General features: G+C 46.0%; 1 protein-coding gene across 1 annotated transcript in view; it reads left to right on the forward strand.

Annotated features, from left to right (window-relative positions):
* Window positions 1–22,474, forward strand: part of ADI1 (acireductone dioxygenase 1) — a 160,371-nt gene extending 137,897 nt beyond the window's left edge. Inside the window, exons 4-5 of the transcript XR_015296614.1 lie at window positions 17,667–19,448; window positions 22,283–22,474. The gene's annotated coding sequence lies outside the window, so the exon portion shown is untranslated. The remainder of the gene's footprint in view (window positions 1–17,666; window positions 19,449–22,282) is intronic.
* Window positions 22,475–25,598: the final 3,124 nt, after the last annotated feature.

Here is a 25,598-nt window from a genome sequence, read left to right on the forward strand (position 1 = left end):
GTTATGGACCGCCGATATGTGTGTGGCACCAGCGGTAACCGGGAACTTAAGTCTCCAGATATCAGTAAGAGTGAGATCGCGCATTAAGTGGTGTAGTTGCAGTTTGGCCTGTTTGTGTGGTTCGTTCGAGTTTGGTGACCTATCCAGCTCGTCATTCAAAGCTATATTCCAGTCCCCACCACAGATGATATGTGCACCCCGAAAGTCTTGAAGTCGAACCCACAAGTCCCGAATAGATTCGGGTGCGTCTACATTAGGACCATATACATTCAGTAGTACAATTTTTTGGCCGCGCAGTATGCCTTTGACAATAATGAATCTACCCTCAGGATCAGCAGTCGTCCCCAAATGTTGGAAGTTCGTGCCTTTCCTTATCAGGGTAATCACCCCTCTAGAGTAAGACGAGTAGTGTGAAGCGTAAGAGGATTCAGCCCAGCGAGCGCCCAAGGTAAGTTTAGAATTGGGAGCGATGTGGGTTTCCTGTATTAAAGCGATATCGACCTCCCACCTTGTCAAGTAAGAGAATATCTGTCTTATCTTTTTAGGTTGTGTGAACCCCCTGACGTTCCAAGGGAGAAGGCGCAGTTGTGTTTTGTGTCTATTAGTGTTCACAGTAGTCATAACTCATCAGCAATATAGCAGACATTGCCATGAACATACAGCACAATGGTGTGGAGCGCAAGAAACCAGGGACGTGCCGGTGCATGGACAAAGAGCGCTTAAATGACAAGATAACAACATAGTAGTATTTTAGAGCAATTGGTCTCAAAACAGTAACAAAACACCCCTCCCACCCACCCCCACCCACTCCAGCACCCCAAACCTGCCGAAGCCACAGACCCCAGGAACAAGCAGCCCATAAACTACGAGGACATAAGGAGTTCCCCATCCCAAGTAACTTTGCGGGGAACACCCTTTTGGAGGACCGCCGGGGGCACAACTCAACACCCGATTGCACGGGCGTGCACGTCTCTAATGCATCTAAATTTGTACAAATAATACTGTATGTACCAGTTCGCATCAGACCAAAACTTTAGTCCCATCGGGAGGCCAACAAGCATAGCCTCCCCAGCACCCCACCTCCCCCCCAGTGACCTCGCTATTAATTGCGATCAGGGCTGAGTTAGTAAGCGACTTGGCCTTCAATCAAATGTAGTAGTCAGCAGAACAACAACCGCATCTTTGGGCCCATGTATCGCAGCTCTTCAATGAACGGATGGTCGGGAGATGGCATGATTAACAAATAAAACATATGCAAGGCTCTAGCCGCCACCAATTTGGCCAGAGGAAAAATAACAGAGCAAGCGCGTGAAGGGCTTAATGGCTACCATGCTTACACATGAAATTGTGCAGAAGTAAAATACCTGGCAGCATATTACAAGGCCCAAAGAGGAGCAGATGGGACCCTAGGCAAACCGTCCACAAGAACGTGAAATAAAGTACAACAGAATATGCAGAGCTCGGAATAAAGTTACTGTCAATGGCTAGCTCTGTGGCAATGTCTATCGCACTTATGTGCAATGGTGAGTCAATGAAGTAAGAGTCAATGGTCAAACAATGGTGAATATGGGCACATACCCGTTACAGGTTCGATATAGGTACAATAAGTCTGGGTGAGCGTAACAGGCTCAAACAATAGGGTACATTACCATCTCGATCCGGGGTCACCTTCCGCCAAACTCGGGCTGTTGAACACTTTCAATTCTGTACGCTTGTGTTACCTTCTATTGAACAGGTATAATCAGTGTTAGGCTGGCAGTGACTAGCAGGGATCAAGCGGTGTGTAGATTACCATCTCAATCAGAATCCGCATTTTGTTCATCTCGTGCTGTCTTTTTCTCCTGCTTCTTTGCGTTTTTTACAAACTCCATTGCTGCCTTAGGATTCGACAAAATGACAGGTTTTCCTTCCCACGTAACCCTGAGTCTGGCTGGATACAACATGGCGTAGACAATATTCAACTCACGCAATTTTGCCTTCGCCGAAGCAAATTCTTTCCGCGCCTGCTGAACAGCGACTGTGTGATCAGGGTAAAATTCCAGCTTGTTCCCCTGGTGCGTTATTTGGCCCTTCTCACGTGCAAGGCGGAGGATGGTGTCTCTGTCACGGTAGTTCAAAATGAGCGCAACTATCGGCCTGGGAGTCGCGCCCGGGGGAGGCCGTGGCGCGAGAGACCTGTGAGCTCTTTCAACAATGAAGACTGAAGACCGAGCCTCCGTGCCGAATAAATCCTTGCATAGTTGTTCAACATAGAGTTCCATGCGCCCAGTGTTGGTTGTCTCCGGAACCCCCGTGATGGGTACATTATTGCGCCTGGAACGCGCTTCCAACTCTTCCTCCTTTGCACGTATCACTTTGAGCACTCTGTCCATCCCATTACATTTCGTCGTGGTGGCTCTAGATTCGTCCTCGACCTCCGAGATCCGCACCTCGGCCGCATCCAGCCGTTCCCCATGTTTCTCGAGTTTGTCTGCCATGCCATCCATTCTGCAAGTCAAATGATCGAGCTTGCCATTGATAACCTGTAAGTTAGACTGAATGGCGAGGAGAATCTTCTCCATGTTGTTGCTGGCGGGCATGTCAGGCGGTCCCCCACCGCCATAGCCTCCCCGCCTTTAGTGGGCTTCTTTGATTCAAAGCTCAATTTCGGTTGCTGCTTCTCCGGTCTCACCATCCCTCCTCGCGACGCAAGCTGGGTCTTGGCAGTCTGTCGTGTGGATCTCGTTGATGCGGTGAGCGACCCCGTTGTGGCTAGGAATGTTCTTGCCAGGCGGAGCTGAGGGGTGCGAACTCGGCCACGCGGTGATGTGGTGGCTTCTCCAACTCCCCCACCACCTAGCTGAAAAACTATGGCTTGTGAGCCACACACACGCAGCCTCGAGGTGGCGGAAGAAAGGTGCAGCGGGGATATCAGCTCGCGGTGATAGACCAAGCCCTCGCAATGGTAGTACGCAAGTAGCGAGTTAGGGACCCTGGCCCGCCAGGCAGGTCAATGGAGACAAGCAGATACAGCACAATTGTGAAGTCTCCCAGCTGGATCTCCCCTGGTTTTTTACACCTTGCGTGTCGCCATCAAAGCGCCCCCCTTGGGGTGAGTTCCACCTCTCAGCGCCCAATGCGTGCAATAGTGCGCTATCTCACCCCCTCGTGGGATGCAGTCGCCTCAGCAGGGTGTCTCTGGTTAGTGCAGTCTCCGCGAGGCGGGCTTGCCGTGACAGGAGTTCGCTTCGCGCTCCCTCACGCTTAGGAATTGGGCGCATTGATATAGGTGGCGAGCTCGGGACACGCCAGCAGCAGACCCGCTGTTATGAAAGACTCATGAGTGATAAAGCGCGTGGGGGCGACACCTCGATCCACCGACTCGCGGTCACCACCGCCACTCACCGGGCCTCACGTTGTCCGATGGGGTTACTTGAGTCTCCGCAGCCTGGGCGCCGCCATCTTGTCGCCTCCAGGTCTCGGGGGGCTCGGCTAAAGCTCGAATCCCAATCACACCCTCCACGCTCCGCACAGGCGTGAGACTGCACTTCACCTCACGCGTCCTGTTTCACCACTTCGCCGCACTGTCAGATGGCCGTGACCTCGATGAGGGTCCCGGAGGCAGACTGTCGGTTCATCGGATGGCCGCCATCTTGACCGTGGCTCTCGCTCGCGGGTGTATTTTGCAAATATCACTCGCTGCTATCCTGATAAACAAGCGCAGAGCCCCACATCTGTTGCTCTGTGTGTTCCGATCCACGATACCGTAATTCTGGGACGTGTCCGGCCAGTGTAGTTGTGTGTTTTACTGCAGGATGTCGGACGTCCGGCCGAGCTGCGGTATCACACAGCCATTCCGCTGTGCGCCCCCTAGCGCCTCCCGAATATCTGTTTGTTCATGTGTCCAATTCTGTAGTAAAAAATCTGGTTCAATTAAGTCATAGAAAGGTTTTACTCTTTCTGCATAATCCAAAATGTGTGTCCTGCCAAAATTAAAAAATCTTAAAATGGATTGTAGACTCTTCAGAGTCGTTGGAAGTTGGAGCATTGCACATTTTTCTAAAAACTTGCCGTCCGGCTTTTTCCTTCACTTGACAACTTGTACCTAGTAATAGGACACTGAGGTGGGCAATTTTAGATTTTTTTTTTTTAATTGAATTTGTAACACAGGTGAGCAAACCCAAGGATTATGTGGTTCACTCCAAACAAGTGTTCAATTAATTCATTGTCTGTCAGATAGATGTCATCTACATAAGACAGTGCCTCCTCATCAAAATTTTGAAGTAACTCTGTTACCCAGGCTTTAAACAACCCGGAGCTATTCTTACACCCCTGGGGTAATCCACAAAATTGGCATTGTGAACCTAGCGCTGAGAATGCTGCCAAATACCATCTCCCAGGCGCTATATTTTGGCAGAAAAATTCATTTGAGATGTCTTTTCCACAGAATGTTATTCTTTAGTGCAACACTCTTCGGGTTTCATTACCGGAAACGAGGGATTGTTCATAGATGAGCTGCAATTCTTAATCACACCCTGGTACTCAAATTGATCTAGGATCTCCCTAACTTGTTTCTTTGCTTTATGCTTTATTGGGTATTGTCTCTTTGGTTGCGGAATTGATTAGAAATGTGATTTTGTGATGAGGTGGCGCATTATCCCAACCAGCATGATTGCAGTAAAGTGCAGGAGGTAGTGCTAATGCCCACTCCTGCGCTTATGAATTTTTAACTGATTCTGGTACGAGGTTGGAGAAAGCAGGTAAAATAACTTACTCCCCCGTTGAGCAATCCACGACTAAATCGGGTGTCCAATCTTTTTCGGCCAAAAGAATGTTGTAACTATAGGTCAGGTTCTCCATAAAGAGACCCTTTACTTGCCTGGGTATGACCCCCTCCATTTGGAGCATTATTTGCTATAAACTATGTGGGACACTTACATCTGGTGTTTCCACTGTGATATGCTCACTCAGCCCTACTGCATACAGATAATCCACCAGGTTCTGGCGACCTATTGTGACTTCTGCAGCGCTGTCTTCTGCCCATTTCCTGTTCAGAAGGAGAGTCCTCAGTAGCATGAGCATTTCTAACTTTAATCCCTGCTACCTTCTTTTTAAACTGAGGTTTTGAAGTCTTTTGTTTATGTTCCTGTTTAATGATGTAGTTCAAAGTGTGATGTGTCTCCCTTTTTGGCTTGACTTGCTCTTCCGATCGGTGTTCTGACCGTCCGTTTTTTCGGATGACTCCTGAAAGGAATGAGAGAAACGTGTATCAGTATCCGGATACTTGGCAGGCTTCCTAATATTGTCACGGTTTATCAAATTGTATTTTCTCTCAGTGTGTTCCTGTTGATGAACCTCCCGCTGCGACTGCGTTTTGTTTTGTTTCTTTTTTTGTTCTCCCATTTCTTCTTTGAAGAATCTGGTGCTTGCTTAGAGTTATCCTTTTCAGAATTCCTCTTAACTATTGATTCCCAAGTCTATCTCCCAGATTATCTCTCCTAGTGAAGCATATGTTTCTTCGATAATCTTAGCCAATTCTTGCTCCTGCTGTGCAGGAGTGAATTCCCTCAGGTGTTGGCGCATAGCTTCCGCTGCTTCCCCTCTTTTTATGTTACTTAACCTAATGGCAGAAATTTTCATCCCCAGATCTAGTGCAGGTTCTGACCCGTACTCCATTTGTATTTGTTTCAGTACGTCTGTTATAACTGCTATCAAAGGGGTACCATGTGTTCTGCTATAAATGGCAGCGAAGATTGTACCCCAAGTGACACAATCTTCTATCAGGGGAGATATCCCCATTGCAAGCACATTTTTTAGTATTCTGTGTTTTTCCTTCGGGCCCATATGGGTAAAAAACGCTTCAAGCTGTGCTGTTTTCTGTGCTATCCAGAACGGGATTTGCTCCCGACTGGTGTGAATCTTTCACATAATGGTGCTCAGTGTTTGGGCGGCTAATCCCTGTAGTAGCCAATTGAGGTTGCGCAGCCTGAGCAGGTTGGACTGTCAATGTTCTCATTCTGTATTGTGTGAGATTTCTGTAAATGTTTACTAAATCTCCGTAGCATGTACGCATTCCTGCTGCTGCTAGAGCAGCAATATCTGGATGCAGTGTATAGGAAGCTTAGACCAGCCAAGTCGCTCCTTCCCTGCTGAATAGACTGAGTCTCACGTTTATTTTGGTATAGGGGTAGGGCGCCTTTAAACCAGTTAATATGCTCCAAATAATTTAAATGGACTTTTATTTTCTACATATGGGAAATATTCCTCAGGTTGTTCATCTTCAATGTAAGTGTGAAACAACTGTGTAAGTGCATCTGCAGGCGGGAATTAAACCCAAGTAGAATACCTCTGTTCTGAATGCTTTACGTGGCTCACCCATAAAGGTAACATATTGCTGGGAGGCCATGTTGTAAAAGTTTCATATTAACTGCCTGTCTGCAATTTTCTGGAATATTTAAAACCAATACCTGCTCTTCAATGTCGTCGGCTTGTTTGGTCATTGTCAGAGAAGTAGGATTTAGTTCAACTTTTTATAGAGACATGGTATGCACAATGAGGGAACTTGTAATCCTCAAAGCTTCAATAACCTATAGCAGTACATAGGGTATACCTACTCATCTGAGATGGATTTATTTCCCTTCCCACTTCGGTCAGACCAGCTAGCTCTCTGTGCGACCGTAAGCCAACCTAATTTACCAGGAAGCAAATGCTTTCTGGCAACCAATGGACATGACAACCCTGACCCCTCCTGTATTGTGAAAACAATACAGAACCTTTCACTCAGTCACTCGTGCTCACTTGGTCTCAGAGAAGTATATAGAGAATACATAGTAGGTCGTTTTCAATATATTTATTGAACCAATGTTATTTTTGTTTAGAATACATGTGCTGCAATGATTAATAGAGAGAAGCAGATACAAGTGATTGCCAGCACCAAAAGCGTGCATAGTAGATATATTTCTACCATGGTGCTAAGACAATGTATATATGCTGGCATTTATAACAAGAAAAAACGGTGATGGATCAAGCCCTGATCTCTTGACTGGGTAGGAGTATTCTGCATCATTCAGAAACTCTGTCCATCACCTTTTCCAAAATTGATTTTATCCACACTATGTGTGGGAGGGTATACTCAGACGTGAGTCCCTAGCTCATTGCACCATCAGGATTCAAGCAAGCCGGGCCGACGAGGCTGAAATGCCAGAAACCGGTCCCCGGTAGCTTGTCTCCTTTCCAGTATAAGAATTGGCTTGGTAGTTTGGTTTGCCCTGTTCCCATCATGCACTGGGACAGGAACAGACTAATTTGCATATAGCCAGGTTCTGAAGCTGGGATGGTGCAGTGAGCTAAAAAACGGTGATGGATCAAGCCCTGATCTCTTGACTGGGTAGGAGTATTCTGCATCATTCAGAAACTCTGTCCATCACCTTTTCCAAAATTGGCATTTATAACAAGACCATAATCAAAAGCATTCCTACTCCAAGTATACCTAGAGTTGGTGTAGGTGTAGAGCCAAGAATCCCCCCAAGGGATGATCCAACCCCATTACCTGGTGGGAGAGAATGAAGGACCCCGTCTTGGTCACAAAGTGGACACCCCTCACGAGATGTCAGACCGCTGTGTGGGGAGTTCTCAGCATGCATGGACCTCTGGTGTCAGCTGGAGTGCCTTCTCTATCGGAATGCTCATCTTTTATGCCAGAAAGCAGCCTGTCAATGTGTGTATAGATAAGGGATGCTACGGAAATGTTGATGCCCTGTTGCCCCATGTATGAAAACAGAGATGACATTTGTACATAGTGCGAAAAGAGACCTTGTACATGATGTTCAGAGCATTGTGATAATGTTGTAGGAAGCTAGATGTGTAAACAAGTTTAGTTTCTGGGAAACTAATCCAGCATTCTCGCTTATGCAAATATGTGCAAAAGGTTACAGCTGAAAAATAGGACAATGTAAGAAATAAGCTGCTTCGCTACATGGGTCTAACTCTGGAATATAACTGTGTCACTTGCCTGATACTCTCATCTTAGAAACCTTCTCTTCCCATCAAAGAGACATTACGTGGAAAAATTACTTTGAGAGTAATAACATTTAGAAAGAGACTTGGAAAAGAGTGTGTTTTACTGGGCCTTATAAGACTAAGGAGTGGAAAAGGAGGGCCCTGAAGTAGGCCTGCCTGGACATATGGGTCCAGCTCTAGGGGTGGGCGAGACAACAAATTAACAGGAAAAGCCAATACAGTTGAGCCAAATGTTTGGCTTGGTTCAAAGACCCTGGCAACATGCCAAGCCTTGGAAAAGTTTGCATTGTAACTTGTACCACATATTGCATGGAAAATCTTTGTTTAAAAAAGTGCTTTTCTTTAACATGCAGGAGTGATTCAACACAGTACATTACATTATTATCCTGCCTAGAAAGGCATTTATTAAAAGTGATATCTATATTTTGTAAATCAACAGAAACATTCATGCCCTCCACACCTGCTCAAAGCTTTTTGTGAAGTAAAAGACAATTCTGTTGTCATGTGCGCCCTACTTGTGGCTTGGATTCTTAGTGCAGATGAAGCACCATTATAGTATATTAAATCAAACAGAAAATGTTTTTTTACAGTGCACATCGTGAACACATGAATATGGAGGTGCCCGCTTCTGTGATGATGAAAAAGAAGGTGCAGGGAAATAAAGATTTGGCTATGATCACAAGATTTGGTCAAGCAGGGAAGCCAGGATTTATCCCAGGTTTTCTATTTTCACATTGTGCAATTTACCCACTAGATGGGTATCTCATTATCCTGTTTTGCATTACAGATTAACCCCTTGCCCACAGCCGGAATTCCGCTCCTGTGCGGCACATTCTGATCGTGGGCCTGGTCATCAGCACACGAGCACTGTGTGCCATGACGTCTCCCGGCCCTCATCAGCATGGAAGGGGTTAATGCTTTATCTTTCATACTTGGCATATGATGTTACAGCCTGGGCAGCAGGCAGAAGCCAAATGAAAAACTAGGCTTGTTTTGGGTGTGAGGGTTTAAGAGGATCTTTCACCTCTATCCAGCTCTACTAGAAGGTGGCCCTGTGTCTTCAGAAGTAGGCCTCTATTGTCCCCAGATCCTCCGAGTTCCCCACACCCCTTCGTGGGAGGTACATTGCCAGTCAGCCCCTTCTACCACATATAGGAGTACAGTTTATTTATTTTTATATGTCCTTCATTTCACTCTTACAGCTGGCTCTCTACCTCTCCCTCACGTGCAGTATCGTAGGTACATCACTGACCTCTGGTTTGGTTTTCCCTTACTTTGTGTTTTTAAGTAATGTTGTCTGCAGAGCTACAGACAGAAAAGGCTCATTAGTATGTGTCAACAACACCCCTACTTCAGCTGTGAAAGCGGTGTGGGGCGGTGGGGGCGTTTGATGCCACTGCCTGGAGGCATTTTATTATTGAGTGACATTGTGGTTTTTGCAAATGCCTTAAAGTTTCAAAGGCAACCTGTATCTGGTGAAAGGATTAAGATACTCTGCTGTTGCACTTGGGTGGATGCATCATGTATAAATATATGCTGGCGGCCTATAACCTCTTGGAACTTCTCATGTATTGCCATGCTCACCTGTTGCTACTAGATGGACCCAAGGCCATCCATCTACCTGCCTATGTCCATGCAATACTTTACCTAAGCAGATCTATTCGGGCTGCCTGTAACAGATTAACTCCTTTAGATCGCTTGTCATCACTGCTGATTGGACTCAAGATTATTTGCCATGGCTAGAAGCATACTGCAAGTTAATCAAAAATGGATAGGACACTTGTAACCACTTTGCCAGGAGATATATATTGTAAAACCCTCATAAACGCCATGTTTATCGAAGTAGCGGTTTATCTTGTTCTCCGCCCCACACTAGCGTTGTGGCAATAGTCATAGGGTTAGACAACTTGTGCTTTTGCCAGCCTCACCCGAGGCAATCTCTGGTGTATCGTGGCAGTATCCAGAGAAAAAAATAAAAAGTTTTTAAACCCACTGGTAAGTTGTCATGAAAGATAAAAATAGTCTCCAATCAACAAATTGGTCTTTATTAACGTCGTTGGACAACTATGGTAAAATAATAAATGGGTATGCTCTAAGGACTGAGTTAAGGGTCCTCAGCATATCACTTTAATGGGATACGTCGACATGTTTCAGCTCACTGGGCCTGTAGGTCTATGGAGCCTTCGTCAGGACATGAAAACACACAAATAAAATACTTTCACTATTTGTGAAGTAAATGGGTAACTAGAAACTTAGTAGTCTTACCCACTGTGGTGCAGCATTCACCACCTCTATTTAGGGTGAGTATGTTGCAAACCTAGAACTTGCTTCAATTATACTCCCTCAGAGGGATTGGACAATTAGTCCCAGGCCGCGTGGGAAACTGATTCCGCGTCTTGTGCTGGTGCTGCCCTCTGGACGGTCCAGAGGGCAGATATGCTGAGGACCCTTAACTCAGTCCCTAGAGCATACCCATTTATTATTTTACCATAGTTGTCCAACTACGTTAATAAAGACCAATTTGTTGATTGGAGACTATTTGTTCGAGGCATATGGGCTGCAGATGGTACATTATGAATAGATCGCCATCTGGTGTTGGGCTCGGATGATTGCACTTTGTTTTTCTCTTGGAGAGTCTTTTGTCTCTTGGTGACTCCTCCCTTGGTTGGTAGTGCGCATGGGCATCGGCTCCATCCTTAGATTGTTTTTTTCCGCCATCGGGTTCGGATGAAGATCGAGACGCTCCAGATCAACTTCAGAAGAAAGTGATTTTCGGCGCGTATTCCCTTTCCAATTCGACGGTATTGTTATTCGAACGCGTTCATTTCCATTCCGACGCGTTACAAATTCAAAATAGAAGAGAAAAACTTGGATCTACGTCGAAGAACAGGAGGCCTTTCTCGACGCAGTCAAGCCCGGAGTCCATGGAAAGGACTCCATTCAAAAAATTTCCAACGTGTGGTGCTAAGTTCCCACACAAGGACCTACACGAGGTGTGCAACCTCTGTCTATCGCCTGAACACGAATCCAGGGACTGCGAAGCCTGCGCAGCATTCTCCTCCAAGCTAACGATTAGAAATCGTCGAGCTCGAAGACACGAGGTTTCCAGAATGCAGGCGGAAGAGATCCCGGAGCTGTTCGGGGACGAACAAATCGAGGAAGAAGAGGACCAGTCGGGGTCGGAAGGGGACCAGTCGGAGGTTGAAGAACTCATCGAGCAACAAACCGTGAGTGACGACGTCCCCTTATCGAAAAACCGACCCCGTGCGGTAACGACCCCGCCCTCGGGCCCGGTCAAACCGCTGAAAAAAGTTTCCGACGCCCCGCCCTCGGGCCCGGCAACGAAACCGAAACTGAAACCGAAACACTCGGACTCCCACCATGTCGGATCCGAGAAAAGGGCGACATCGACTTCGGCACCGAGGCTACATACAAAGGAGAGCTCGGTATCGAAACATTCCATGTCGAAACATAAATATGACTTATCGCCCAAGAGACACTCGATACCAAGAAAGTCGGAATCGAGCAAACGTTCGGTGTCGAAAACAACAAGATCTGACGATCGAAAACAAAAGCACCTCTCGGAACCAGGACCCTCGGTACCGATTCAGGAGCAACAGACAGATCCCAAACAAAAGATCTTGTTTATTGATCCACAAACTGGGAAAGTGGTCACGAAGAAGAGAAAGAGTGAACAGTCAGAAGATAAACCTCTTCCTTCAAAAAAGAGAACAATGGGGACGAATATAACTCCTCCTGCTTCTCCTCGTCCTAGAGTAACACCCTCTTCTCCTATTCCTCACAATAGGCCAAATATTCCTACACCTTCCACACCAAGACCAGCTACACCTCAGTCAGATGTAGACAGTGATCTAGGGGAGGGAGAACCTCAAGGGGATGACGAAACTATCCCAGATGAGGAGGATCCATGGGAAAATTATGATGTAGGGTCAGATGAGGACAACGACCCAGAGCTATATCCCTCAAAGCCTTCACCACCTGATGATAACACAGGTTTTGTGCAGCTCATTAATAGGGCAGCAAAATATCATAAGGTAGATATACATACAGAACCTCAAATAGAGGATTTCTTGTTAGAGACTCTACCTAATGCACAGAGAACATCAGGTACTCTTCCTATGTTGAAGGGTCTTCTTACTCACACAGATGAAATATTCGAAAACCCAGTGAGAGCCAGGGTGTTAAACCCAAGAATTGATAAAAAATACAAAGCGGCTCCAAAGGACCCAATATTTATTAGAGGGCATGTACCGCTAGACTCGCTGGTGGTCTCAAACGCTCGTAAAAGAGCAAACTCATTATCTACAGGAGACACTCCTCCACCAGATAAAGAGTCGAAGTTAATAGATGCATCAGGTAAAAGAGTAGCATCACAGGCAGCGAATAGCTGGCGTATAGCCAATACACAAGCACTACTCGCACGTTACGACAGGGCACATTACGATGAGTTAGAAAAACTTCTTACACATTTCCCAAAGGAACATCAGAAGAAGGCAGACCAATTAATACAGGAAGGTAAAATAATAACAAATACTTCCATTAAATGTGCATTAGACGCAGCAGACACTGCAGCAAGATCGATTAACACTAGTGTCATGCTAAGAAGGCACGCATGGCTTAGAATCTCAGGATTCAAACAAGAGGTACAAACAGCCCTACTGAACAAACCATTTGATCAGAAGACATTGTTTGGTTCAAGCACAGACGAGACATTAGAAAAAATGAAGAAAGATACGGAAACGGCTAAGTCAATGGGAGCATTGCAACAGCCAACACACAGAGGTTCCTTTCGTAGATCCACCTATAGAGGGGGCTCAAAGAACACAGGAACGAATCAGCAATCCACATCTTTCACACCAACATCACCCAGAGGTAATTCAAGAGGCAGTTACAGAGGTAACAACAATAAGGGAAGAGGCCGCGGAAATAATAACAACCGCAACGCCTCAACACCAAAACAGTGACTTCATAGAACTCCCCCCAGACCACATAACACCGGTCGGGGGACGTCTATCACAGTTCCTACCTGTCTGGGAAAACATCACGTCAGACAAGTGGGTGAGACAAATTATCCAACATGGTTATTGCCTAGAACTCACAGCTACCCCACCAAACATCCCCCCCAAACAGCGTCCAATGAGTCAGGATCATCTGACATTGTTAAGAGAAGAAGTGCTAGCACTTCTACAAAAGCATGCAATAGAGAAGGTCCCAAAAGATCAACAGGGCACAGGAGTATACTCTCTATACTTCCTGATCCCCAAAAAGGACGGGTCCCTACGACCAATATTAGACCTCAGACCTCTCAATGCTTACATAAATTCGGAGCACTTCCACATGGTCACGCTCCAACAAGTACTCCCTTTACTGAAGAAAGGGGACTTTCTTTCTACACTGGATCTAAAAGACGCTTACTTTCATATCCCAATTCACAAAGCCCACAGAAAATACCTAAGGTTTGTGTTAGAAGGACAACACTATCAGTTCAAAGTCCTTCCATTCGGTGTCACAACAGCACCGAGAGTTTTCACAAAATGCCTAGCTGTGGTGGCAGCACACCTAAGAAGACAACAAATACATGTCTTCCCATACTTGGACGATTGGCTAATAAAGGCCAAGTCAAAGGAAGAATGTCTTCACAACACACAGAAGACAATTCAATTGCTGCACCACCTAGGGTTCACGGTGAACTACAAAAAATCACACCTGCAACCAAACCAGATTCAGCAATACCTGGGGGCTACAGTAGACACAGAAAAGGCAATAGCATACCCCAACCCAATCAGAGTACAGACAATGGTCGGGTTAATACAAAGATTTCAACCACAACACTCACTACCAGCACGAGTGTTTATGCAACTATTAGGCATGATGTCCTCCTGCATACTGCTAATACCACATGCCAGACTACAAATGCGCCCACTACAAGAGTGTCTAGCGACACAGTGGAATCAGGCTCAAGGTCAGATTACAGATCTGGTGTTGGTAGACGACCGGACGTATCGCTCTCTGAAGTGGTGGAACACAGAAAACATTTCCAAGGGACGGTCGTTCCTAGAGCCAATTCCACAAGTGATAATAACAGCGGACGCATCGCTCTCCGGATGGGGAGCGCATATGGACAGATACACAGTACAGGGGAAGTGGAGTGTGCAGCAAAAGAAACTGCACATCAACTACCTAGAGCTATTAGCAATATTTCTAGCACTAAAAGCTTTCCAAATGCAAATAACAGGCAAAGCAGTCCTGATCAGAACAGACAACATGACTGCAATGTATTATATTCAAAAACAGGGGGGGGGACACACTCTCTCCAACTGTCCAGACTAGCACAGGACATATGGAGATGGGCCATTCCTCAAAAGATCTACCTGTTAGCGGAACACCTACCAGGAGTTCAAAATCAAATAGCAGACATCCTAAGCAGACAGTCAGAACAAGTACACGAATGGGAGCTGCACGACCAAATACTACAGCCATTCTTCCAAAAATGGGGGCAACCAGAGATAGATCTGTTTGCCAATCATCAGAATGCAAAATGCAAAGAATTCGCATCCAGGTACCCACACCAAAGGTCCCAGGGCAATGCACTGTGGATAAATTGGTCCAACAGATTTGCTTACGCGTTCCCTCCTCTACCACTAATTCCATTACTGGTTCGGAAACTGCAACAACATTCAATGACAATGATACTAGTGGCACCCACGTGGGCAAGACAGCCGTGGTTCACCACGCTGCTACAACTCTCACAAGTACCACATCAAAAGCTAAGGTTATTACCCATGCATCTTACACAGAACCATGGAGAAATAATGCACCCAGATCCCAAACAACTGAACCTAGCGATCTGGCTCCTGAGGTCATAGAGTTTGGGTATTTAGATTTACCACCAGAATGCATGGAAATCATTAAACAAGCAAGACGTCCTACCACCAGAGCATGCTATGCAGCAAAATGGAAGAGGTTTGCTATACACTGTAACAGTAAGCACATCAACCCTCTGGACGCATCCACTAAACAAATCATTTGCTATTTGTTACACTTACAGCAATGTAACCTAGCATATACCTCTATCAGAGTTCATCTCGCAGCCATAGCGGCGTACCTACAAAACAGGCAACATCTGTCACTGTTCAGAGTACCAGCAATTAAAGCTTTCATGGAAGGACTCAAAAGAGTCATTCCACCAAGAAGACCACCTTCCCCAGTCTGGAATCTCAACATAGTGCTTACCAGACTAATGGGGCCACCATTTTAACCTATGCATAGGTGTGAAATACAATTCCTCACATGGAAGGTAGCCTTCCTCATAGCTATCACGTCACTTAGAAGAGTAAGTGAACTGCAGGCTTTTACGATTCAAGAACCATTTATGCAGCTACACCAAAATAAAGTGGTTCTTAGAACAAACCCAAAATTCTTACCGAAGGTTATGTCAGCATTCCACATCAATCAGTCAGTGGAATTACCGGTTTTCTTTCCAAAACCACAAACAGTAGCTGAAAGAGCCCTACATACACTGGATGTTAGAAGGGCCATATTGTACTATATAGAAAGAACACAAACTTTCAGAAAGACAAAACAGCTATTTGTTGCGTTTTCTCCCACACATAAAGGCAATCCCATCTCCAAAGCGGGCATTGCCAGATGGATTGTAAAATGCATTCAAATATGCTATTTAAAGGCAAAGAGAACATTAACTGTTCCTCCTAGAGCTCACTCTACACGTAAACTAGGAGCATCTATGGCATTTCTGGGAAACATTCCACTAGATGACATATGCAAAGCGGCTACCTGGGTTACACCGCACACCTTCACAAAACACTATTGTGTAGATGTGCACACAACACAACAAGCTAGAGTGGGACAAGCAGTATTAAAAACATTGTTTCAGACAGTTGCAACAGACACGGGCGACCACCGCTAGGGAGAGAACTGCTATATAGTCTATTCATAATGTACCATCTGCAGCCCATATGCCTCGAACGGAATATGCTACTTACCAGTATGCATCTGTTCTTGGCATAGAGGGCTGCAGAGTGGTACATGCCCTCCCAGCCTCCCCGGAAACCTGTGTCTGTTCCAACATTATCTTATTTAGATACACTTACATGGGCACTCTTATCTGTATTCTACTATACTACTCCATCTAACCCTACTATGGCAAAACAATCTAAGGATGGAGCCGATGCCCATGCGCACTACCAACCAAGGGAGGAGTCACCAAGAGACAAAAGACTCTCCAAGAGAAAAACAAAGTGCAATCATCCGAGCCCAACACCAGATGGCGATCTATTCATAATGTACCACTCTGCAGCCCTCTATGCCAAGAACAGATGCATACTGGTAAGTAGCATATTCCTTATCTTTCATGACAACTTACCAGTGGGTTTAAAAACGTTTTTTTTTTTCCTCTGGATACTGCCACGATACACCAGAGATTGCCTCGGGTGAGGCTGGCAAAAGCACGAGTTGTCTAACCCTATGACTATTGCCACAACGCTAGTGTGGGGCGGAGAACAAGATAAACCGCTACTTCGATAAACACGGCGTTTATGAGGGTTTTACAATATATATCTCCTGGCAAAGTGGTTACAAGTGTCCTATCCATTTTTGATTAACTTGTGGTATGTTCTGGGGAACTGATAGGACAATCATTCCTCTTCCCTCCTTTTGATAAACACGTTAGAAGCATACTGTTCAGGCCTGTTGGGTGTTCATCTGTCAATCTGGGGGGTTATATAGAGCTATACCCTGACTGCTGTACACTAGCATGTAGTGGATTGCTCATCTGTTGTAGTCAGGTGGATCCAAAGGTAGCCTCCTCAATGATTCGCAATAAATGTATGTAATTTGCACATATGCCATCTTGTTCTCCTCTGCTTTCTATTAAACATCTACTTGCAATGACCTAATAAAACATAAGAGTATCACTCTGATCACTTCTGCACAACACTGAAACACTTCCCATGTAGGCCACACTGCAATGTACCACTCGTATAACAAGCTCCTCAAACTGGATCATTTTGGAAACCATTGGCAGATAAAATGCCAGATATTGTATTGTGACAGGAAAGACTCCAGACAAATGGATTGCTTGTTAGAAGAAAAAAATCCACCATAGATGGTAATGAACAAACATACTTTAGACAGTTTCAGTCCCCATGACCATACAGAGATGTATGAAGCTCAACAAGGCTACAGAAGGCAAATGTATAATGCCTTGGATTGAGGGAGAGAGTTGAAATGGGTGCTATATATCACATATTCAAATAATTGCCTAAGCAGCACTGTGCCCTCGTTAGAAGATTCATAATTCAAGATTTTATTTTAAATCCAAGTGTGACTTATGGCACGTTTTCCATGAAAGATCTGGGTCTGTTCTGTATATCCAGATAATTTCATGATACCAAAGCTATCCATGGCTGTATTTGTATACTGCTTATTGAGTAATTTTCTAGTCTCCAATCGCACACTTCAGGAATTGTTTTTTTGTTAAACTTTTTTTATCATTGTCTAGGCACTATAATGTATTTTCAATAACTTTTTATTTTGTTTTTAAGGTGCTTGACCTGTGGTATTTTGACCTGATATTTCAGTAACATTTTTAACTAATCAATGTTTCCTTTGATTTTTTTTCCTTCCAGTTGCATCTAATCCTAGCTCTGGCATCATGGACAGATTCGACATTCGGAGAGGTTCTTTATACCCCAGTCGCAATCCCTCGTGTTGTAATCCAAGTCCTGTACCAGCACCCCCCATGGACGTTGAAAATAAAGAAAAATGTATGCTCACCTAAATCATGGTACTGCTGTGGATAAAGACCTTATTGACATTGAAAATCATCTCAGCAGCAATGCTATTGATCTGAATAGAGATAAACCATCCCAACCATTCCTTAAATCTTACCCATGAACTAGATTTGGCGACCATGAGAGGGCATTCAGCTCGGACTGGTACAAAACTCGACCATGGATGGAGTACTCCATTAGTCTAGATGCTTGCTTTTGTTTTCCATGTTGTGTGATTACTAATGGGGGGGGGGGGAATTATAAGGATACAGTTTTTACTGTAACTGGTTTCAGTAACTGGAAAAGTGTGCTAGCATCCTATAAAGATTTTGCTAAACATGTGGCCATAGTAACACACACACACACACGCTAAACTAGCTCTAGCAGAGGCATTTAAGAGAGGGGGAAGAGGAGATACAATTGCCTTGTTATTAGATACGAAAGTAAGAGAATATACTTGATATTACTTAAAAAGCATTGGAGAATTCATTCAACTTCTTGTTGTTAATGAGCTCCCTCTGCGTGGCGATACAGAAGATGTTTTAGATTCAACAAGTGGATTCTTTCTAAAGCTTTTCCAATACACTGAAAAAAGAGATAAAAAGCTAGCAGGAATTTTACATTAAATTCCCCTAAATGTAAAATATACATCCAAAACAAAGTAATAGATACTTTAACTGGCATGGTTCTCTCAAGTAAAAAAGCAGTATAAAAGTTGTGATTCAAAAATAATTCATATTAAAAGCGATTGCACCCTTGGATAAATGTAACATTGAACATTTGTCCCTCGTGGTGCGTTTTGTGAACAAAGCCAAACCTGGGTCTTTTACAGATGGAACAATTGGATGCTGAATATATAGCTGGCTGGATTTTGAGCCACTTGGTTAACTGTGATTTCAAACCAGAAAACATTTTAAGTCTGTGCTAAGAAGGAGCATCTGTAATGAGTGGATGCAATGGTGGTTGTTCCGGCTGTGATACAGAGAAGATTAAATACATATATTCCATACATACACTGTTACAATCATCAGCTTCATCTTGTTGTTATACATGCCATTTCAGAGTGAACCAAGGGCAAAGCAATTCATTGATCTACGTAAGATGCTGTACAAGTTCTTTCATCGTCATTAGGTGAGCTAACAATATAATGGACTGACTCTCAAACGTCTTCTTGAAATTCCATGGACTAGCCATTGTGAGATTACAAAATGTGTGGTTGAAAACATTGACACAATTTCTATCAGACATATATCATGATGACAACGCTACATCTGAGTTGAAGGCAGAAGCTTATGGTGTGTTACCTCATATTGAAAGGGAACATTTTCATGGTATTGGGAATTTTTACCAGATCTACTTTTAGCTTTAAAACCTGCTAATGCTGTGTTTCAGACACAGCACACATATTTGGCTCTTGAAGGAAGTTGTGCAGTCCACACTTAGTGCCCTGAAACCAATGCATGCAGATCCAATGTTGTCTTCCAAAGACTGCTCTTCTGTTGACTTGTTAGACAAAACCAAACATGTTAATCATGGACCAAAAAGGAGGATACTCAACTGCCGATTTGCAGATTTAGTGGTACTTGCAACAGTTGGCAATCTGCAGATGACTTTCTTTTCTCATTGGCAAGTGCTCAGGCAGTTGTAATCACAAAGAAGGGGCGAGGGTCAAAGACAATTTATACTCCGCCACCCGAGACCCCCGAGAGAACACTAGTGTACTCACGAAAGGGGTGGGAAGAGTAAATAATAATACCGTATATACTAATATGGTAAAGAATAGAGTCAGCCCCAATAGGGCAAATCGCTCTATTTGGAAAAACTGCCCTCACTCACATACCTAGGTATGTGACATGCTTCATCATTGGGCCTGCTTACAATACGCCCTAGTGTACCCCACACAGGACGGAGCATAAGGGAGGGGGAAAAAATAATAAATTCCACTTAACACAACATATAGTCAAACAGACTAGACAGACACAACACTTAACACATCCACTGTGGTGAAAATAGTGCAAACACCTTGTGTTTTCAAAACCGAAAAGTGCGACAAAGAAATAGTGCAGTATAGGGAGTGATTTAAGACTGATTAAAGGTGTCAACTAGAAAAACAACTTTATTAAACGTTACTTGGCACCTCTACCAGGATTAAAAAGATGAAAAAACAGAGGATGGGAAATGCCTTCAGGTGATAATTAGGAACCTCAAGGCTTCCCTCCTACCACTGCCAGAGTCAACATGTTTCGACCGCTCTTGATGCGCCTGTATGGTCACTCCGGTCTTCGTCAGGACCGTCGCATTCGGTTTCTCTCGGGGTCCCCCCGTAATCTGGGGGAAAGTTATTACCCCTACAGGGGGGTAGGTCCAAGAAATCCTTACCAATCCTGTATAATCTATGGAGAGTGTCCCCTTAAGTGCGGGAAAACAATCACTGTGGCAAAAAAAGAAGAACAGAGGGGGCGGATGAGAACCCTTATGTATATCCCCCCATTCCAACTTTCAATAATGTACTAAGTTTACCATTAAGTGGTGTGTCTGATGATTTTTAGAAAGCCCCAGATGCATGGTCGTGCATAGGCTACTTTAATAACAACCTTGAGAATCCCTATATAGTCTGAGAATCTTAGGCATGCATCCCTTATAGTAAACCATTTAACTGTCTTGGTGCAGACAGCTTTCCCAAGTACTTAGAAACACTATATACAGTACAAAAACCGATTCCAACCAACAGCAACCAAAACTGTTGTAATGTCCCCACTGTAGGTGTAACACCCAGTCAATTAACTTACCGAGTTTATGTGTTACAAACACTCGCACTGGTGTCCGGTGTACAGGACTCCAGAGAACACAATCTGCAAATAAACATATAGAGGGAACAATGAGGTGAAAAGTATATGTCCCTCTTATATGTCAAACACTCTCTTGTGTTCTATTCCAGTATAGTTGTCATCTTATTAACGAGTGGAGAAAAGGCCTATGCCAGGAGCGATCCCCACTCGCAACTCCGCGCTAAAATTGCCCTCGTCAAACCGTAAAAAACGCTTATGTCAGAAGCGTTCACCCATCCAAACACGTACACTCACGATTGCCCTCATCAGTTTAAAAGCAGCCGCTTATGCCTGTAGCGATTATCCCCTTCCTCCTAGTGAGAACCCCACGATACCGTTCTGAAGGCTTGTCCTCCGCAAGTCTGGTATGACCCGTGGCACCGCGTAGATGGAATACGCGGTGGTGCACCCGCCTACTTGTTGATCTGGGATGCACTCGCGTCCCACGTGACCACGTCTACGGACGTCTTCGCGTCTCCCGCGTGTGCGCCGAGGATCATGGGGAATGTAGTTTCACACACCCATAGCACACTAAGCCCCGGGTTCGCGGCTGCTATGGGAACAGAGAAAGGCATTTTTATTAGAGTAGCGTGATATTGAGAAAAAAAATGTCCTGATAATACCCTTGGTAATAAGACATGAATTTTCTCAAATAAGGTGATAATGGCCACTCACATTACCCAAATAATGGCATAAAAGATGTAAAAGAAAATCCAAAATACTTCTAAGGAAGTCAGAATACATTCAGAAAATTGACAAGTGAGTCCCTAAGGAAGAGTGTGTAGTTATTGCGTGCACTCCCCTTAGTGGTATCCCATGCCTCCGCTCTTATACATCTGGTTAAACCTATATAGGGGTTCCAATAAGGGAGAATACACACAATGGTGTAACCCTCTGGACAGATCCAACACCCTCTTCGTCTTTCATGATTCAACATAGGTCTTAGAGAGGACGCTCCAGTCAGTTCTAAAGAGCGCTTTAACATATTCAGAGAGCCCTATAAGGATTTTTCTGGGATATCTAGATCCCTCTAGTACTGAAGCCAACCCTGTTGCTGGGACTGACAGGTTCTAATGTTGGGGTATCAATAGCTTAATCTCTGTATTCGGAGCTATTGCCTACTTAAAGCTTGCCATGGAATATCATCATTCAGTCCTACCAGGTGACTTTTTAATCGATATACCCATCTTTGCTCCCTCCGGAGTAATAGATTTTGGTCGTCTACTTGGTATCTCCCCAGTTGAATTTTTTCTATAACAGTCCACTCCAGGTCATCTATACCATGTCCCTTTTCCTGGAAGTGGGCTGTAAGACGGGTATTGGTCTTTCCGCACCTGATGGTACTGCGGTGTTCAGTGATTCTCACACGTACCTTCCTACTAGTCATCCCTATATACATTAAATGACAAGGGCATGTGATCAAGTATATTACCCCCTGGGAATTAGTTGGTATGAGTTTGTTGTTCCCAGGGGGTACGAAGGCCTAGATCTACGGTTTTTGAATTACGTGTGAGGTGGCAAACGCTACATGACCCACACCTCGTGTGGCCAGTCAGTTTAGGTAGACCTGGTAGTATGTTGGTCTCCTTTGCTCCCCCCAGCTCCCTGGGTCTGGTGTGTACCAGTAAATCCACAAGTGCTCAGGCAGCCCATCTTGATCATTCAGGACAGAACAAAGGCTTAAATGGAGAATAGATTCACCCAGAAGAACATTGAACGTATCAAAGCCATCTCTATCTTGATTACCCCATCACCTCATTTTTTCGAGTGTGCACCCCTTCTAGACCTAAATAATGTAATCAAAGCTACTCTTGCAGCAGAGCCAACTGTTACAAAAACATTCCGCCTGATTCATGAAAAACGGGATTTGCGATTTGCGACTCTGTAATAGCGAAAAAATGCGAATCGCTATTGAGAAATCGCAAATCTGAATTCATGAAGATTAGCGATAAAAAAATGCGATTCGCACGCGGGCGCAAATTCCGTTAGCGATTACCGATAATCGCAGAAAAATCGCTATTTCCGGCTACCCGCGCCGGGATTGCGAACTCGCAAATAGCGATATCGCTATTTGCGATATCGCAAACTCGCGAGATCGGGAAAACGGGAAGTCTCATTTCGAGCACAGTGATGAGATCACAACCAGGAAGCAGCCAGTTCCCACCCCCATTCACCACAGTGAGGCAGACCTCGAGGGAGCAAGTGGGAGAGCTGCTGCTATTCTGGTGATTTGTACACATCTACTACATTGCTGCCATGTCAGAGGAACCTGTTCCTGGCCCCAGCAACACCTCAGGGCGGAAAAGGAAGCTCAAATTTTCTGAGCAGGAGCTCGAACATTTGATTGAAGGGGTGGTGGCCAACCACGACAAACTCTTTGGTAAAGACTCCAGGAGGGTCCCGGAGCAAGAAAAACGGAGGATCTGGCAGGGGATTGCCTCCACTGTCAACTCCGTGGGAGTGGCCGATAGGTCACTAGAGGAGCTGAAAAAACGATGGTACGACCTCCGAGGTTGTGCCAAAGAGAAGGTGGCGGAGCGCCTTGGAGAGTCGTCGGGCACTGGAGGTGGCGGACCTACAGTCCCTCCCAACACAGCCATGGAGGACTAGGTGGAGGACACCCTTGAGAGGGAGGCGTGCATTGGCTTCACACGTCTCGACTCATCCTGCACCACCCAAGACACCCAAGGTAAGTGGCATGCGGCTGCAACCCTGTCCCCTATGAATGTCCATGACCAAATAGGCTCCCCTAATGTCCCATAGGCATGCCATTGTTGCACATCAGGGAATGCCCTGAAGCATTGTGGGAGATGTAGTGTGGCCACAATGTAGTAGTACCACAATGCAGCCAGACAGGTTCCAAAGTACGCAAAGCCACAGCCATTCAGGGAATGTCACCCAGCATGCATGTAGCAACTGCACGTCTGCCAGATACATGAAACTAATGATCGTCCACTTACCCTCACAGGTGGCGGCGAAAGCAGCGACAGTGAAAGGCTGCAAATTGATGAGGAGGTCCAGGAGGAGGAGGTGCCACCACCAACCCAGGCACCAGCCCCTGCCGCTGCAACAACACCAGCAGCCAGGTCCACCAGCAGTGTTCCCCCTGCGACTGGTGCACCACCTACAGCCGCAGCCAGGCCAGCTACTATGGTGCCCCCTGCAACTGCCGCACCACCTAGAGCCGCAGCCAGGCCAGCTACTATTGTGCCCCCTGCGACTGGTGCACCACCTGGAGCCGCAGCCAGGCCAGCTACTATTGTGCCCCCTGCAACTGCCGCACCACCTAGAGCCACAGCCAGGCCAGCTACTATTGTGCCCCCTGCAACTGCCGCACCACCTAGAGCCGCTGCCAGGCCAGCGACTATTGAGCCCCCTGCATCTGGCGCACCACCTGGAGCCGCAGCCAGGCCAGCGACTAGTGTGCCTCCAGTCCCTGCCGCACCATCATCGCCTGCTGTGACACCACCAGCAGCTGTTGCTACAACATCTGGGCCCGCGACAGTTGCGACACAGCGGCCAGCCACAGTGTCAGGCCAGCAGAGCAGGCGTGGCAGGTCTCGCCAGCACACCACTTCAGCAAGCAGGAGGGGCAATGGACAGGGGCTGGCGCGTTTGAGCGTCGAAAGACGCATGTTGAGAATCGATCAGAGCCAGGCACGACAGCAAGGTGCCATTCAGCTCCAGCTCCACAAGATTGGGCGCAATGTGGCCGGAGTCGCTGACCGCATGGACCGCATGACGGCGGCCATGGCAGGTATGGGGGACCGCATGGACAACATGACTGCAGCCATGGCAGGTGTGGCTGAGGGAATGGCCCGCATGACTGCAGCCATGGAGGCCAACACTGCTGCGATGACCACACAGCGCAGTGCAGCACGCCGCCGCCACCATCAGCTCATGAGCCGGCTGGCCTCCTACAGCAGGTCGAATTATGTTGCTGCCAATGCAACTTCACAGTTGTCGCGGCGGTCACTAGCACAGCAGCACCAACTTGTCCAGTGCTGTGAGGACATGACCAGGGTCCTGGAGCACCTGACCACGGCGGTTACGGCACTACACCCTCCTGCTATACCTGCCACTATTGGGGGTGATGATGTTAGTGAGGGGGCATCCAGCATCAGCAGCCACTCAGCCTCACAAATCCCGCCACTCAGCCGCAGCACCAGGCCCACGCCAGGTCCAGAAGCCCCGGAAGACTATGCGCCTCAGAGGCGCTTGGGCGGAACGCGCAGGAGGCGCACTTGAGTACATTAGACAATAACAGGCACAGGCTGACTTTAAGCCTGCCCTGTCCTTTGACACTGCAGTATGCAGTAATACTGTTAGTGGAAGATAGTTGAACTGGTACCTTTTTTGTGATTTAAACAAATACATTTATTTTGCTACACACATTAGCGTTGTGTCATTATTACATTTTGCATGCATTATTGATTTGTGGGGTGATGGAAGAGGGTGCACTAGAAACTGTTCACTGTGATGTGGTTGCGACGTCTGTGGCCTTCAGCTGGGTTCTCCCCGCGTGCATGGCGTGTATGTGCAAGTGGCCGGTTGTCCCCTTCAGATTCACTGCCAGAGATGTCAACAGGTATCCGGCGCTTGGTTGCAATGTTATGTAGTATTGCGCAGACAGCCACAATGCGGCAGCACACTGCAGGACTGTAATACATGGCCCCACCTGTCTTGTGCAGTATGCGGAACCTGCTCTTGAGCAGGCCAAATGTCCTTTCTATGCAATTCCTTGTCCGTATGTGTGCAATATTGTAGCGCCGTTGCTGGGGTGTAGCAGGGTTGAGGTATGGGGTCAGGAGGTATTCACGGAGGGTGTAGCCACTGTCACCTGAATGAGAGGAGCAGATGGTGATTGCCTGTGCTGCGCTGTTACTTCTTAGCAATGTGACATTGTCGACAAAGTGTCCTTACCAAGTAGGTGTCCTTCCCCAAACTCTCCCCTGACCAG

Source organism: Lissotriton vulgaris, chromosome 6, assembly GCF_964263255.1.
Source record: "Lissotriton vulgaris chromosome 6, aLisVul1.2, whole genome shotgun sequence".
Taxonomy (NCBI): domain Eukaryota; kingdom Metazoa; phylum Chordata; class Amphibia; order Caudata; family Salamandridae; genus Lissotriton; species Lissotriton vulgaris.